This window comes from Panthera onca, chromosome A3 (genome assembly GCF_046562875.1).
Source record: "Panthera onca isolate mPanOnc1 chromosome A3, mPanOnc1 haplotype 2, whole genome shotgun sequence".
Classification (NCBI taxonomy): Eukaryota; Metazoa; Chordata; class Mammalia; order Carnivora; family Felidae; genus Panthera; species Panthera onca.
This window is the reverse complement of record NC_138341.1, coordinates 7,593,192-7,611,008: the sequence shown is the minus strand read 5'-3', so window position 1 is coordinate 7,611,008 and position 17,817 is coordinate 7,593,192. Positions and strand designations below refer to the sequence as shown.

The 17,817-nt window shown below is 53.1% G+C and overlaps 1 protein-coding gene across 1 annotated transcript in view; it reads right to left on the bottom strand.

Annotated features, from left to right (window-relative positions):
* HPCAL1 (hippocalcin like 1) overlaps positions 1-7,623 on the bottom strand; it is a 104,716-nt gene extending 97,093 nt beyond the window's left edge. The window contains exon 1 of the mRNA XM_060648432.3: positions 7,267-7,623. The gene's annotated coding sequence lies outside the window, so the exon portion shown is untranslated. The remainder of the gene's footprint in view (positions 1-7,266) is intronic.
* Positions 7,624-17,817: the final 10,194 nt, after the last annotated feature.

Here is a 17,817-nt window from a genome sequence, read left to right as displayed (position 1 = left end):
GCATCCAAACTCAATAAACGCTTCCAACGCTCAAGGAGGCGGGGGATCAAGAGTTCGGGGCCTCATCTGCAGGAATATCCTGCAGATCTCTTTGTGCAGCTCCCCCTCGCTCGGGGTCCCCACGAGTGGGTCAGCGACCCTCAGAGATGCTTCTGAGAAGCCGGGCCATCCGAAAGGGCAGCTCCCTAAACTTCAAATCGTGAGCCGCACCAGCTCCCCTCCAGGAGACTTGGCACACATTCACAGGCTCCCACCTCAAATGCTTTGCTACTACGGTCTGGGTCAAAGACGCCTAATAAACCTGAATTGGAAAAGAAATACTGAGCAGCAGAGGAGGCACCGCCAGCCACCCAGGAATGTTGAAATAGCAACAGCCACCGGCACTTGCCGCAGACATGTGACTGGCCAAAGACTCAACGGGGTCCAATACATCCACGTTCCATGTGATACGGTTCCATGGAACCTCTTTGTGCGCGTGAGCAAACTGGGGCTCCAAAGCGCCACCCAGCTGATGAAGGACAGAGCAGAGCCTGACTCAAACCCAGGTCTGCCAGACCCCAACATCTCCAGTCTTCAGAAAGAGACGAGACACTCTTGCTGTCTATCATGCAAGTTCTGTGCATCGGTGGGAGAGAGAGTGAGCATTTGTGACCTGGCGGTCCACACCCCAGACCCCGATCCACCTACATACACTGAGTATACAGCTTCCGTGACTCAGTTTGCAATCTGTAAAATGGGGTCTCCTCCTCCGCTTTTCTTGAAAGGGCAAAAATGACACAAGGAGAGAAGTTCTTCTGAAACGCACAAGCCAGGTAAGTGCACCTCCCGCACTCCCGGGGCCTCTCTCTATCCATCTCCCAGGAGACCTCTCTGCACGCACACACGCACACACACACGCACACACACGCGCTTGAGTCACTCCTACCTGGCCAGCCGTGAGCCAAGTAATGGGGCAAATGAAGATGGGCCGCGTAGGGCAAATTCATACCCTACAAGGAGTCTGTTTACATGACTTGGAGGCAATGACAAGAAAAACTGAACGGGACTGCAGGAAAAGCCACAGGAAGGGATGCCCTGATTTCCAAACAGGGGTGGGAGAGAAAGCGACCTGGCTTAATTCTTGGTTCTTCTCCTTCCTGCGGATGGCTTTGGGCAAGTTGTTTTGCTCTGGGCATCCTGGATGTTTTCATTTAAAAAATGGGTTTGACCCCGCCTGCCTCACACGTTCTTGCCCCACATCATAATTGCCTGCCCTGTATTTAGAATTCTAACCCTCTACTGAATTCTAACTCGGGAGCTGACAAAAGAAACACGAGGGAAGCGACTGCACCAAGCACGGACAATTTGCCCTGGGTGCACCCCGGGCGCCCAGTGCTGTGCTAGGGGAGGGCTGGGGGCCAGAAGGACGCAGTCACTGTGCCAAAGAGCCGGCCATCCAGCCGGGGAAACAAGCACCCGGCCACTTGATCAGCAGCACCCGGCCACTTGATCAGCCTAGGAGAGCAATCAACTCTCCCTGGAAAACTCCAGGAAGGCCTCAAGGAAGAGGCCCTTAGGCCAAATCTATAAAACAAGAGGCAGGAAGAAAAGGCAAATCTCCAGACGGAAAGCCCATTGGCGGCTGCCTGGGGGCGGGGGCGGGAACAGAGAATGACAGTAAACGGGCACAAGGGAGCTTTCTGGGGTGATGCAAAGGTTCTAAAACTGGATTGTGGTGACGCTTGCGCAATTCTGTAGATTTACTGAAAAGTAGTGAATTGGACATGTTTGAAATGGGTACGCTTCATGGTATATAAATTCTATCTCAATAAAGCTGTTAGTTAAACAAATCTTTCTTTCAAGGATGAGTAGGAGTTTAGCAGATAAAGAAGTCTGGGTGGGAGAGAAGAAAAGCGGGCACTGGAGCAGCCCGGCCACCCTCCCCCTCACAGTCCCGTCTCCCCCCCCACAGACACCTGCACCCCTCCCACTGCAGCTTAGAAGATCGGATCCCAGAACCTTGACCCCCTTTGCCCTAGTTGGGGTGGGGTGGGGGGAGTGGTGCTTCCCTGGGGCACTTGTCAAGGTCTGAGAAGCCCTCAGATGGGCTCTCAGGAGACGTGGGTGGTCTCCCCAACCCCCAGCCCAAGCCGGGCTGTGGCCGTGAGGAAGCCTGTGTCCAGCTTCCAGAGTCCTGCTCGAGCAAGGCACACGGCAGGTGTCCAGAAGAATATTGACTAAGGAAGAGCATGAACTGGGAGCGGGGGCGGGGGGGGGGGGGGGGGGGGCCGGAGCACAGAGTTAGATGACAAAATCTGTTTTCAACACCGACCTGATGGCAGCGATGACTGAGGAACTGGAGGCCGGGCTCCAGGATACGGGACGAGAAAGCGCTACTCTGCAGAAGAGGAACCGTGGGGACCGAGAGGAGGGACCCGGGCAACAGAGGACTGACCGATTTACGGACACAGAAAGAAAGGGAAAGAGCTCAGACACACTCAGGAGATCTCTAGCGGTCATGAACAAGCTGGCTAGAGTCCTTCATCATAACAGGTAAAAAAAGACTGGCTTGGGGGCGCCTGAGTGGCTCAGTCGGTTAAGCGTCCGACTTCAGCTCAGGTCACGATCTCAAGGTCCGTGAGTTCGAGCCCCGCGTCGGGCTCTGGGCTGATGGCTCAGAGCCTGGAGCCTGCTTCCAATTCTGCGTCTCCCTCTCTCTCTGCCCCTCCCCTGTTCATGCTCTGTCTCTCTCTGTCTCAAAAATAAATAAACGTTAAAAAAAAAAAAAATTAAAAAAAAAAAAAAAGACCGGCTTGGAGGTGGAGGGGAAGTTCGGGGCTCTGCTTTGATGGTGTACTTGCGTGCAGCCTGCACCACGGCGTGGGGTCCGAGCACTGGGAGAACTCAGGTTTGCTCACCTGATGGGAGCCCAGGTGAAAGGAGAGCGCTTAGAAGAGGGCCTGACTCAGGGACACCTCCCTGGCTGAAAGAGACACAGAGAGAGGGACGATTTCAGCTGCGGCCACAGGGTACTGAGGCAATCATGGAAGACTTCCAGGAGGAGAACCGTGCAGCCCCCCAAAGCCTTCCTCCTGTCTTCAGAATCATAGTAGTTCTATCCATGGAGTACATTGAACTGTCTCGTAGGCAAGGGTCGCACTCCCATCACTCGCTCTTCAGAAATTTACCCAATGAGGCAGGGACGGCGGATGCCAGCACCCCACCCCGTCTCCTGGTTTCCTGCCAATCTGAGCTGTACCTCAAGAGCTGAAAAGAAACCGATATCTGGAAAACACAGCTGCTGGATTAGCAGGTGCAGGGGGGGGGGGGGGCGGCGTGCACTCGGCTTATAAAGAAAAATGAAAAGAGCCCCAAGAAGACATCTCTGCCCACCTGCTGTTGGCAGGGGAGGGCTGCAACAGGGAGAAAGCCTAAGATCTCCCCGAAGGTGTCTTTAGTTAGTCATGCCTCATAAATGCAGAGATATGAAGCTCTGCCTCTGAAATTCAATTATACTTGAAAGGACATGGCCAAGGCAGGGTTCTCTTAAAGGATTTACTGTGCTTTTCTGATGATAAAAAGAAAAAAAAAATTCTCTAGACTTGCTCATCAGCACCTAAGAAATGTTGTACCTGTCAAACTGTATCGATTACCTGAAGTTACATTAAAACCCATGCCACTAGGTTCCACCCTTTTTTTTTTTTTTCTGGTGGAAAGTGCTTTGAAAGAAACATCTTCCCCCCCATAGAGCAAGAGTCATGGAGACAGCTCCTGAACCCCCTCTGCTATCTCCATATACAATTACCTGTCACCCCCTGGTTGGAAACTCGACCCAAAGCAAAGAGCACGAGAGCTGTATGAGATGCATCGAGGGCACAGCCTCGCATGTGGGCATGAAAACGCCAAAGAAACCCAACGAAGACTGGGGGAGAATGGTGAGGCCCAAAGTAGACAGAGCGTCATTAAAGGCTACAAGTGCCCTCCTTCCACAAGCACAATGACATTTGGGGCTGACACACTAGCAAAATACGCTTAATCCCCCCCGTCAAGCCTGGGCTGGCGACTCACAAATTGGAAGCATTATCCCGTAACAAACAAGCTTGGTTTAGGGCTTCCTGGAATGCGAAATTCTAACACAAACCTGATCCCGATCTAGATAAAATTTCAGCTGCCAAGCAGCTTACTCTTTGGTGCCAAATACACTCTGGGGCTCCTTAGTCCTATCCAGGATTATCACCGGTTCCTCAGTGACCTGAGCACTTTACCACTTAGGAGTGGCAATACGAGGTCTTAGAATAAGTTTGAGGGAAGGACTGTAGGCGTGACGGGGAGACAGAGTGCCTAATGCACAGATGCACACTAGGGTATTTTATGGAAAAAGGCAACCTTTGTAACCGTGCACGCGGAGCCGTGAAGGTAGCGGGTGCCAGCCGGGGAAGAGAGTACTTCTGCCTTACTAAGAGCAAACTCCGCAGCATCTCCAGGTAGAGACAGAGCTCAATAAAGACGAAGCCCACATGGGGGCTGAGCACAAAGGTGAGTCCACTCCTTGGGGTTCAAAAGCTTGCATTCCGAATTCTGCACGGCCCAGTCAGTGGCCAGAGAGCAGCGTTAGCATAAATTCTGGAAGAATGAGTCCCAGCTCCTTTATATCTCTTAAGAGTTTCCCTCTAGAGGGTTTGTTGGAAATGAATGGATACTGGCCAGAGTTTGGGCAAATCTCTGTTCTTCTGGGGTTTAGACTTGTTCCTGCACAAGTCTGAGCTTCCAGCCTTCTGATTCCCAATGCCAAGTGTCCCCCACGATTATCACACGTCGACATCTATTTTCCACCTTACAAAAAGCATCACAGCGGAACCCAAAGGGAGCAAGCAAGGCTAAAACGCACCACATCGAACCAAATCCCACCGCAAGCAAGAGGCAGAGCCCCTGAGCCTTCCCTCCGGCACATTATCCAATAAAACCTCAAGAGCTCAGTAATTACAGGCGCTCTCAAAAGTGAAACAGAAATAGATCTAGGGCCAAAACACTGGTTTGCTTGAGATAAAGGGTGGCTTAAAGCAGAAAATACAAAACAACCACCACAACAACAAACAGGCCAGCTCTTAGTCTATCTTCTGATCTGAGAAAGCCAGCCTGATTTGTTTGTTTTGTTTTGTTTTGTTTTCCAGTATTACTGAATCTGATTACGGGGAAGAGAGCAGGATTCAGATGAAAGGCCCTTTTTTCCCTCTAGGATATAAAATCATTTTAGGAAAACAGAAAAAGCAGGTTGCATTTTATGTGTGCCCCTGACACCAAATCAGATGAAAACTTAGCTTAGCCAGGTCCCCTGGCCTGCGATCACCGCTGAAGCCTCGGCGGTCAGTGCTGGCAAAAGACAGAGCAAACGAGAGGTTTTGGCTCCTGTGTCATAAAAGCCTGCAAAGGATGCCAGCTTCCCGGAGCACACCCACCGAGAGCCGATGATCCCGGGAATCGCATCCCATACCTCCGCACAGCCCATGATGGTCCCCATTCCATGCCACTGCTCCATTTTTAGAGCCTCACGGACCATGAGGCTGGCCGCTCCCCTGGTGAAAGGTTATTTGTTTTCCTGACTGGGGAGGGTCCCGAGAGGAAGAAAGAAACCACGGCGATGGAGGGAAGGAATCACCAGCTCTGGGAGAAGGCAGCAGGGCAGCGCGGGCCAGCTGGCCCTGCTGGGTCTGTGCTGCGGTTGGCAGGGCTCTCCCCGAGATTGCATCGTGGTTAGAGGGTGTGCACATCCACTGCCGTTCAATGTTACATAGTAGTAGGTTTCAAACTAAATATTTTACACATTGTGGTGTAGGACTAGGAGGAAGGGTCCCACGGAGCCTCGGCCTGCTGCGGAAGGCTGATCCAACAGAACCGCAGTTGCATGGGGGGGGGGGGGGGGTAGGGTCGGATGGAATCCAATGCCGAGGCCCAAGGCGGGACTCGCCGTCCTGGCAAACAGCCTCCTCTAGGGGGAATGGGTGTTGGCCGAGAGTAAAGGGGTATGGCCTTCAGCTTGACGAGGCCAGGCTGGGATGCCCTGGGAGCCCGAGATTCACGTCTGCGGGGAGCTCCACTTTCACGCCCTGGCTGGCAGACTGTGTGAGATGCTATAGCCCCGGGGACTAGGCACTTGTTGAACAAAAAGGCTCCCGACTCCAGCAGCCGCCGCGTTTGGCCAGGAGAGGGACCCCCAGCTCGGGCGCTGGAGACTTCGCTGCGGGGCGCTGCGCGCTCTTGCACACCCGAGGCGGCGCCGCCCGGGAGATGCGGCGAGCAGGCGGCGCACCCAGCAGCCTAAACTTTCTCGAATCTCGGTGCTTCGCGGTTAAGTTAGGGCCGTAAGAGAGGCACAAAACACGCGCGGGGGGCGGGGGATGTAATAGCCCCACCCACGATGAAGGGGAAAAAAGGATTAAAAAAGAGACCGAGACGCTAATTCAATTAACTTAGCACCTACTATGTGCCAAGCACCCGGCCAAGACCTATCTTTAGCGCGTTCTCATTTTAAATGTCATGACATACCCCAAGGGAGGAACTGTCCCCATTTGATACAGAACCAAATCTCAACCAGAGAAGGTGGCGTGTCTGGCCCAGGTCGCAGTGCGGGTCACGGCGATACCAGGGCTCCCAACTCAGGAGCAGGGCTCTCTGTCCGTCGCCCCTCCGCCCGTAAGGAGGGAGCGGATGGCCACCGCGCCAGCCCCCTACCCTGGCCGGAGCTCACCTGCCACCCACGTGGGCCGCGCGCACCTGCCCCCCACCCCCGCGGGGCCAGCCAAGGCTGCCCCAAAGGCCCGCACTACCTCCCTCGGATCCCAGCTGTCTCCCGGGGCCCTGGAGCTCCGCACTGCGCCGGCCGGAGGGGGACAGAGGGCCCCGCACGCAAGGCTGGACGCCCACGCCCACCCCGCCACCCGCGCCCCACGCGCAGCCGCCCACCCAAGCCACCCGCCCCGCACCCGTCCCCACCAGCAACTGCGCCCGGACACACAATTCCACAAACGCAGCCCAAAATGTGCACACCCACTGCACACACGGATCCCCACGAGGACACGCCATTCCAGGGACACGCCACCGTCCTCGGTCACCCACAACTCCACCACGCAGACAAACACAGGCACCCCCAACACACACACGCGAGCGCGCGCGCACGCACACACACACACACACACACACACACACTCACGCACGCAGAGAGCCCGATCGTAGCTCACGCCAGTGCCCACGCCGGCACTCTCCGGAGCCCGCAGCCCCTCGCTACCCTACCTGCTCCGCAGCAGGACGCGGTCCGCCGGCTTCCCCAGCCCAAGTTCGGCGCCGCGGGCGCTGGGGCAGGCGCGGGCCGCTGCCCGGGACGAGCGCGCCGAGGCCGGGAGGGTGGCTAGGAGCGCGGGCCTCCGTGCGCCCGCAGCCTCCGCGCCGGCCCTGCGTTCATCGCCTCCCAGAAAAACAAAAGGAAGCCGGCAGCGAGGGAGGGAAAGAGGTGGAGGCGCCCGCCTGTCCGCCGGTCCGCCCGTCCGCCGCCTGCGGTCGCCTCGGCCCGCCTGCCAGCGCCGGGAAGGAAGGGACTCGAAGGCGGGACCCGGAGGCGGGGGCCGGGGGCGGAGCGTGCGGCCGGGGCCGGCGCTCAAGTTTCCAGCGGACCCACCCCCGTCTCGACCACGCCCCCGTCTTGCCCCCGCCCACCTACCCTGCTTGGGTCGCGCCCCCGTCCCTAGCCACGCCCCTTGCTGGCCCTTCGGCCGGGGGCCTCGGAGCTTTCCGCGCCGGCCCCTCGCGGCCCTTTAGCGCACTCTCCGCCCGGCGTAGGCCTTAACCCGGTCCCGTGTCGGCTGGATTTCGGGGCAGGACCGGGGCCGAGCACCAGTTCCGCCTCCCTAACCCTTGGCCTCTGGCCTACGGGTGTGGGAGAGGCGGGGAGGCGGCACCGGGAGGGGCCAGTTCCGCGCCCACTCCCCCGCCTCCCCAGTCCTCTGCAGGAAGTGCAGCCCTTTCTGGTGGCCCAGAAAGGGAAGAGGCTGGAGTCGCCCCAGGCCATCTCCCGGGGCCCTCTGGCATCCTCCCCGCCAGCCCCCCGGGCAGATAACACCAGCCTTCCCGCGCCTTTTTCAGGGAAGAACCGAGGACACCTGAGTTCCAGCTCTGGTTGCCTTTGCCAATTCCGGGCGGGCGGTTTGGGCAAGTCCCTTAGACTCCCGGCCTTGGTTTCCCCACCTAGGAAATGGACGGGAGGAGGAGCAGGCTTTTTTCGGGCCCTTCCCTCCCAGACGTGCTCTGGGCCTTCAGTCTCTGCGGAGGAAGGGACTTGGGGGAAATCTCCTTTTTCAGGGACCGGTGGCCTGGGTGTCAGGGAGAGACAACCCCATGCGTCCTGCAGACTTCCTCAGTCCCCCTCCGAAGGCACCTGCCTGGGAGAGAGGGAGTGAGGGACCGTGCTTCCCAGAGCCTCTCCTCCCAGTAGCTCCCGAAGATCTGGGCCCTGGAAAAGCAAATATATACACCCACCCACCACCACCCACCCCAAACATCCCCGAAGAAAAGGTAACCACAGAAACAGCCATGAATGCGGAGCTGGGCGTTAGTGTTAGGCTAAGACAGTCTGTCTCTCTCGCGTCTCTAGGGGAAAACGCAAATCCTCCTCAAATACTCCTCCACAAAAGTGGTGAGTGAACTCCCATTACACAGGAGGCTGCAGAGAGGAATGCTGGTGGGTGGCTTCGGGGTGGGGGGGGAATAGGGTGGGCCGGCAGGCAAGGTGGTCGAAGCCCAGACCTCTCTCTCTCTCTCTCTCTCTCTCTCTCTCTCAGCAAGCAAATGGCAAAACCACCCCAGAGGCATTTAGTCTCCTAGGCAGCCCTGCTGTGGGGATTAAATGCGATCATTACTGAGCTGTCAGCAGCAGGGGGCCGGGGTGATGTCACAGGGAGCCACTCTGGTACCTGGGGCACCCTCTTTCCTTCTCAGCAGACCAGCAGCCACGGTGATGGAGTAGGCTTCCTGCAGTATATCCACGCAGAGGGTAGGGTTACAGGTGAGACGCCTGCGGTCACATGTCAAACCCAGGCCCATCCACCAGGTGGATACTGGGTTGGACGGGGTAAGTCACGTTCTGCTGGGGTCACACGTGAGGCTCACTTCTCACTCAGGTTGCAGTTGGAGGGCTCGGGGAAGGCTGGTCACGAGCATTCGGGAACTCCAGCCGCTTCCAGCTGGAGATTCCAGCAGAATCTCTTCCAACTGGAGATTCTTCCTTCAGGACTTCTGAGGACTCCGCCGACCCCTTGACTTCCAGCCAGCAACAAGAGAGGAGACAGTGCTAGCTGGGCGTCGGGGGCCGGGGCGGGGGGGGGGGTGGGGGGGTGGGGGGGGGAGGCAGTCACTAGGATCCAGGCCTGAAGGAGGCATACGTCACATTGGCCCGCATTCACTGACCAGAGTTAGTCACGAGGTGCTACCTGGATGCAAGGGGTCCTGGAATTACAGTCTTCCTCTGTGCCCAGGAGAACACGGCCGTTTTGGTGGGCACATCGTGACGTCTCCTGCCACAGAATCAGAGCGCAGTTTTCCAAAGCTCAGTCACAGGACAACAGACACGCACATAAAGCATGAGAGTCGTTGAGATCTGAGCCACAGCTAGCTACGATCACCTGCAAAATCAGCTCGGGGGGAGAGGGTCAGGGGCCTTGAAAGACAAGGAGGCGGGGAAAGCTTCACCCAGGGGGAAGCAGGGTGGAGGGGGAGGAACCTCGGGGAGAGTGAAAAAGCAGATTTGCTATCAGTGGACCTCCGGGCCTTTGCCTGGGCTGTGTTCTGTCCCACCCATCTGGAACCTCCCTATCCCCAGGATCCAGTTCAGATTTCGCCCTCTGACCTCTCAGCTCCTGTGCACTTCTCCCTTCCCTGAACTTCTAGAGGAGTGTCTCGCTTCAAATGAGCTACAGCCTGGTCCTTTCCTTTTGCTCTTTCAGTAACGCCTTATCAAGCTTCATGGAGGGAGGGCATGCAGTAGTTACTTCATAAGTACTTCTGAATTTGATAAACTGGCGTAAAACGAAAAGCAATTTCAGGGTATGGTGCTCTGTCACTTTCCCGAGGCTGCCATCCCAAAGTAACACAGACTGGCTGGCTCAAACCAAGACATTCCGTCTCAGAGCTCTGGATGCTGGAAGGCCAAGGTCAACATGTCAGCCAAGCTGCATCCTCCTGAGGGGCTGAGGGGGAATCTGTTCCGGGCCTCTCCCCTGGCTTCCGTAGCCTCAAGTGTTTTCTTTGCTTACAGACCGCTGTCTTCTCCCTCTGTCTTCATATCGTCTTTCCCCTGTGTGTGTCTGCCTCTATGTCCACATTTCCCCTTTTTTATAAGAACACCAGTCATATTGGATTAGAGCCCATTCTCATGACCTTCATTTGATCATATGCAAAAGACCCCGTTTCCGAATAGAGTTCTAGTCACAGGTACCAGAGATTAGGGCTTCAGCATCTTTATGGGGGAACAATTCAGCACATAACAGGTGCACGCTGTATATAATTTGTCTTCCATACCATGGCTGTAAACACTTAAAGTCGGGACTGATTCTGATTATTCTTAATAATATCTGACATAATCGTGGCGCCTGGGTGGCTCAGTCGGTTAAGCGTCAGACTTCAGCTCCGGTCGTGATCTTGCGGTTCGTGAGTTCGAGCCTTGCGTCGGGCTCTGTGCCGACAGCTCGGAGCCTGGAGCCTGCTTCGGATTCTGTGTCTCCTCCTCTCTCTGCCCCTGCCATGCTCATGCTCTGTCTCTCTCTGTCTCTTAATAATAAATAAACGTTTAAAAAAATAAATAAAATAACAATGATATCTGACATAGTTTTATGACATTACTGTTTTAGAAGCACTTTTACATATGCTATTTCCAACATTCTTAAGATTATTCCCACATTTTATAGATGAAGACACTTATACTTGGAGAAAGGAAATGTCCAAGGTCACATGTTAGTAACCGTGGCAGCGGGGTCTAAAAGCCGGATTCAGCATCACTGTGCTGGGCCCACACAGGCTTTGGACAGGGAATGTGACTCAGAGGCACATTCCAATGGATCCCCCTTTCCCCTTCGCCCTTGCAAGCTCCAAAGGGTTCCGATGAATGAGAGGGTCCCTCTCCTCCAGCGACTACCCGCCATGGACTGAATCGTGTCCCTCCAAAATTCATACATTGAAGCCCTAACACCCCCCGTGTGCCTGGATTTGGAGATCGGACTTTATAGGAAGTAATTAAGGTTAACGAGGTCATGAGGCATCTGGGTGGCTCAGTGGGTTAAGCCTCCGACTTCGACCCAGGTCCTGATCGCACGGTTCGTGGGTTCGGGCTCCGCGTCGGGCTCTGTGCTGACACCTCGGAGCCTGGAGCCTGCTTCGGATTCTGTGTCTCCCTCTCTGCCCCTTCCCTGCTTGCACTCTATGTCTCCCTCCCTCTCTCTCAAAAATAAATATTAAAAAAAAAAAAGTTAAAAAAATAAAAACAAATAACTAGCTGACTAAATAAAAAGAACATACTCTTCAGCAATCACGACTGAGCCCTAACCCAGGGCTCTGATTTCCTAATTTGTAACATGTGGATGTTAATGTCTCCCTTGGATTAAAAGAGGCACTGTATGCAAAGGGCCTATGGCTTGATAGATACGCCATAAATGATCAGGACGTTACCTTCATTGTCATTGTCAGCAGCACCGCGCTGACGGACTCAGTATAAATGCATAAAGGAAAGCATCCTAACGAATCTCCGGAGACCTGGGTTCCAGTCTCAGTTCTGGCACATTCTAGATGCGTCACCTGAACACGACACCTAAGCTCTGGGAGTCTGTTTCCTCGGGAGTGAGTCGGGCTGCCCTCAGGCGACCGGGGCAGGGAAAGGTCAGACGCACCAGGGATTGGCAAACGGCCTGGAACGCTGTGGAAGTGCCTGCCGGGGACTTGAGTGCTGACCTCGAAGTGGTCGCTCCCCAGGCAGTGGTCAGGGTGCACCAGAAGCAGCCAAGAATCTGTTTGGCGGGGCAGCGCTCCTGCTAAACCAAAAGCCAAGCACAAACAGTGGCTTTGACCAAGGTTTCCAACCAGTCTGAACCGGAAAAGGCTGCTTGCCTTTCCAGCTCGGTTCCAGATGGCTTCTCTTCTGGGAAACAGAGCTCCTGGTGCCTGAGAAATGGGGACGCGCCAGCCCACACGGACGGTAGGTGAGTGTCTGCCCGAAACAGTGGGGCGGCTAACGAGCAGCGGAAGGAACACCCCTCAGCCCTGCGTGTCTCCGTTTCGCCTTCTAGCCGGCGGTCCAGACCCCAACAGAAAGAAAAGGTGACCCACGTACGCGGGCACATTTTTCAGTGTAAAAAGGCACAGGCAAAATTAATGTTAATGGCACATGTTTCTTTTTCTTTATTTTTTTAATTTTTTTAAACGTGCATTTATTTTTGAGAGAGAGACAGAGACAGAGTGCGAGTGGGGGAGGGCCAGAGAGAGACAGAGAGAGAGACAGAATCTGAAGCAGGCTCCAGGCTCCGAGCCGTCAGCACAGAGCCCGACGCGGGGCTCGAACTCACGAACTGCGAGATCATCACCTGAGCTGAAGTCGGACGCTTAACTGACTGAGCCACCCAGGCGCTCCAATGGCACATTTGTAAATTCAATATAGAGGAAATGTTTTTACTTCAACGCGGGGTCACTCTACAAGTTATGAATGAGATGTTTTGCATTCTTTTCTTCATACTAAGTCTTTGACGTTCGATGTGCGTTCTGTATTGATAGCGCGTCTCGATTGGGACCGGCACAATTCAGGTGCTTAGTAGCCATATGTGGCCAGTGGCTGTCACCCGGACGGTACAGATATAGAGCAATGGATCCTCAACTTCAGTGTACAACTGAATCCCCTGGGGGCGCCTGGGTGGCTCAGTTGGTTAAGCATCAGACTTCGGCTCAGGTCATGATCTCACAGTTCATGAATTCGAGCCCCGTGTCAGGCTCTGGGCTGACGGCTCAGAGCCTGGAGCCTGCTTTGGATTCTGTGTCTCCCTCTCTCTCTGCCCCTCCCCTGCTCACGCTCTGTCTCTCTCTCTCTCAAAAATAAACTAAAAACAAAAAAAGGAATCCCTGAAGGGCTTGCAAAAACACAGATTGCGAAGCCCCAACCCCAGAGTTTATGATTCACAAAGTCTGGGCTGTTCCCTGAGAATCTACATTTCTAACAAGGTTCCAGGCGTTGCTGCTGCTGGTCAGGAGCCCACACTCCGAGAACCACCGGCCTAGATGGTCTTCTGAGGCAGAAGAAAGGTGCTTTATAATTTACATCTGGGAAAGCTATCTCATTACAATAAATCTACAGTAGTCAAGAGAGTGTGGTACTGGCATAAGGATAGATATTTGGATGAATGGAATAAGGTTGAAAGTCCAGAAATAAACCCTCACATCTCTAATCAGTTGACTTTTGACAAGGGTACCGAAACAATTCAACGGGAGAAAGAATAGTCTTTCCAACAAGTCATACTGGAACCACTGGCTGGTCACTTGTACAAGAATGCATTTGAACCCCTACCTCACACCATTTACAACAAGTTCACTCAAAATGCATCCAAGACCTAAATGTAAGAGCTAAAGCTATAACATCTTAGAAGAGGGGTGCCTGGGTGGCTCAGTCAGTTAAGTGTCCGACTTCGGCTCAGGTCATGATCTCATGATTTGTGAGTTCGAGCCCCGTGTCGGGCTCTGTGCTGACAGCTCGGAGCCTGGAGCCTGCTTGGGATTCTGAGTCTCCCTCGCTCTCTGCCTGCTCATGCTCTGTCTCCCCTGCTCATGCTCTGTCTGTCTCTCTCTCAAAAGTAAATAAATGTTAATAAAATACAATCTTGGAAGAAAACAAAAGAATAAATCTCTGGGACCTTGGATCAGGCAATGGTTTCTTAAGCATGACACCAAATGCACAGGCAATCAGAGAAAAAGTTGACAAGATGGACTTCATCAAAATTTAAAACTTTTGTGCTTCAACGGGCACCATCAAGAAAGTGAAAAGACAACCCATAGAATGGGAGAAAATATTTGCAAACCATATATCTAATCAGGAACTTCTATTGCATATATATAATGAACTCTTACAACTCAACAACAAAAAGACAAATAACCCAATTTAAAAATGGAAAGGGAAAGGGGCACCTCGGTGGCTCAGTCAATTAAACGTCTGACTTGAGCTCAGGTCATGATCTTGTGGTTCATGAGCTCAAGCCCCGCGGTGGGCTCTGTGCTGACAGCTCAGAGCCTAGAGCCCGCTTTAGATTCTGTGTCTCCCTCTCTCTCTCTCTCTGCCCCTCTTCTGCTCATGTTCTGTCTCTCTCTCTCTCAAAAGTAAATAAACATTTTTTTTAAATTTTTCAATTTTTCTTTTAATGTTTATTTATTTTTGAGACAGAGAGAGATAGAGCATGAACGGGGTGCGTCAGAGAGAGAGGGAGACACAGAATCTGAAACAGGCTCCAGGCTCTGAGCTGTCAGCCCAGAGCCTGACGCGGGGCCTGAACTCACAAACTGCGAGATCGTGCCCTGAGCCGAAGTCGGAGGCTTAGCCGACTGAGCCACCCAGGCGCCCTAAAAAATTTTTACATAAAAAATAAAAATGGAAAGGGACTGGGGTAGACATCTAAGGAAGATATACACAGGGCCAACAAGGGCATGAAAAGATGACCCACATCATTCGTTGTCAGGGAGATACAAAGCAAAACCTCTGTGAGATTACTTCACACGCTCTGGGGCTGTTGTCATCAAAAAGACGGACAATAACAAGTGTGGGTGGGGATTTGGAGGATCTGGAACCCACCCACATTCATGGCTGGTGGTAATAGAAAATGGTGCATTGGCTTTGGAGTGCATCTTGGCAGCTCTCCTAAAAGTCAAACATAGACTTACCACCTGGCGTTTCTACTCCCAGGTACATAGCCGAGAGAATGGAAAACATATACCCACCCCAAGACTTGGGCCTGACTGTGCATAGCAGCCCTGTTCATAAGAGCTACAGAGTAATGAGGAAGACGTGGGGAAAGGGGGTCTCACGTCGCCTTGAACAATTTGCCGACATCTGGTAAAGTTGGAGAGACAGACACCCTTCAGCCCAGCAACTGCCCCTGCAGCTACCCACCCCAAGAAAACGTCTGTGCACAAGCCAAAAAGCCATACGCATGAACACATCACAACATAGGAGGAGAGAAAAGCATCCTCAAGGTCCTGCGTGAGGGGGAGGGGTGAACAAAGCGCTTTATACCCTTACAATGAGTTCCTATAAATGGCAGGAAAATCAACCAATTGGATACATCTGAATCCAGGCGGATAGACCACAAAAACAGCATTGAATTTTTAAAAAGGCAAGGAATGAAAACGAAACGGTATGTTCCTGTTCATGTTCACTTAAGATAGGCACATTTGTGAAAATATACGCAACTATAGCGAAAGTATCAAAATGGACTGCAGGAGAGCCCACGGATTCACGTTAGTGATTGCTTCTGGGACAGGGCAGGATGCGAAAAAGATCGTAGCGCTACGAGGGGCTTCCCCTGTGCCTGACATGCACTATTTCTAAAAATATAAAGCCAATGCGCCCTGGTGGCAACTCTGTTACGGATGCATGTGTGTCTCGTGTATTCCTTTTCTCTGTATTTATCTGCATTTCGCAATATTTCTCATAAAAAGGGGACATGAATCCTATCCCTTGTCCCTCACTTGGTCTGTTGGGAAGCGTCTGGATTCTAATTTACGGGAAGGCCCAGCTAATTTAAAAGTCAAAGTGCCAGGAACGTCAACCTTTTGGAACCCAGCAGGGGGAAAAGCTCTTGCTCCCCCCACCCCCACCCCCGAAGGTTGTTGTGAAGCCCAGGTACTTACGGAATTCTCTAGGAGCCTCAGGCTTTGTTGGTAAAGTAAGGCAGGATCATGGAAACAGAGAGCTGTTCCCAGAGTGGAGAAAGGTTAAGTGGCTCAGAAGGATGTTAACTTTCATGTCTTTTGAGCAGGTCAGGGAAGTCCCCGTAAAGTTCAAAGTAAGCCAGGACACGGAGAGGCATTGCCGAAGTCACTGTATGCAAAGACAGCCGGGCAAGGGTCAGCCCGGGAGACAGGCAGAGAACGCGTCTGACGCCACAGTGTCCCAGGTGTGAGGAGGCCATGTGCGGAGGGAATCCGGGGGGGACAGAGCTATAGGACCCACCGAGCCGGGCGTCTGCCCCATCAGGGGCATGAGGCCTTCCAGGCAGGTGCGGGCGGCTCCCACACAGCTAAGGAACCCTCGAGGACAACCCGGGAATTCATGGTCTCGTGGCCGCTGTGACTCTCCTTCCAGATTCCCCATCGGAGCCCAGACAGACGTCCCTCAGCTGCAAGGAGCGTTGGCCGATCCCTCCCTGGGAACTGCCCTTGAGCGAAAGGAGCTGCCTAGTGGCCTAAGGTTCACAGCTCCCCAGGCCCAGCTCCCATCCGGTAACTGGTAACTTGGGGATCAGGCCCAGGACATCTCTGAAGGTCTATGCAGCCTCAGAGCTCCTTGCGGGGATGGCTGAGGCTCTGGCCCAGCTATCTCCCCCCTGTGCCCCTTATTCACCACAGAGCTGTGTCCCCAAGGGCACTCCCTAATAAACCTCTGGCTCGAAAAATCTCATCTCCAGATCTGTTTCCTAGGGAACAATCTAAGGCGTGGATATCTAACGGTGGTCAAGACAATGTTACAATGTATTTAGGGGCCTCTCTTTGAGGCTGCGTGTAATATATCTCTATTCACTTCTGCATTAGAATCAGCTGCGCATAATAAAGGCCCCCCAAATATTGGCTGCAGCAAGACAGAACATTCAGTTCTTGCTCATTTAAAAGTAGCCCAGGGTAAAACTATTCTTACAGGACAAAAAGCAGGTAGGTGGAACCTGGGGCAGGTGTATGGAGGGTGGGGGGATCCGAGATTGACTGTAAAGGGATAAAAACTTTGGGGAGTGATAAAAATATTCTGCATTTGGTTGGAATATGTGGTTGCACGGGCGTATACGTTCGTCAAACCTCAATGAACTGTGCGCTTAAAATGGGTGCGTTTTAAGTAAATTGTAGCTCAATAAAGTTGATTTAAAAAATTTGTTTTTAAGTAGTCCAGAGACAGGAAGTCTGGGATTAAAATAGTCCCAGATGACAGGAACCCAGTCTGTTTTGTGTTTCTCCTCCTTCCATGATCTTTGGTCTCCAAGTCACCTCATGGCTCAGAATGGCTGCAAAAGCTCCAGCATTTATATCCTTTGTCCAGGCAGAAGGAAGAAGAAAAGGGAAAAGGGCCATCCCTTCCTTTCTAAAGAGGAGGTAAGTGCCACACAACACCTCTGGTCACATCTCATTGGCCAGAACTTAGTCATACGGCTACACCTTTCCATAAGGAAGCTGGAAAATGTGTAGTCTTTAAATGGGGTCTTTGCAGTTCCAAATAAATTTAGGATCCTACTGTTAAGGAACAGGAGGAGAATCACTGTTGGGCCAATGTTCACAATATCTTAGAAAGATGTCCATGAAAAAGTGGTTGAAATAAACAAAAAAAATTTTGTTTGCTTAAAAAAGGAAGCGTCAAGCTAGAAAACCGACCACGCGAAGGTCTCAGGGCTCTCCCAGTGAAGGCGCGAGGTCAGAATGTCAGCGCAGATCTGTGTCTGCACTGCCGAGACAGGTTTAGGATCTGGAAGAGTCAAACATCCAAAGTAAAAAATTATGTTGTTTTCTTAGTCAACTCATGGTGTCCTAGGGCCAGAGGCAGTGATCGGAGTGAAATAGGGGGAGGGGGGA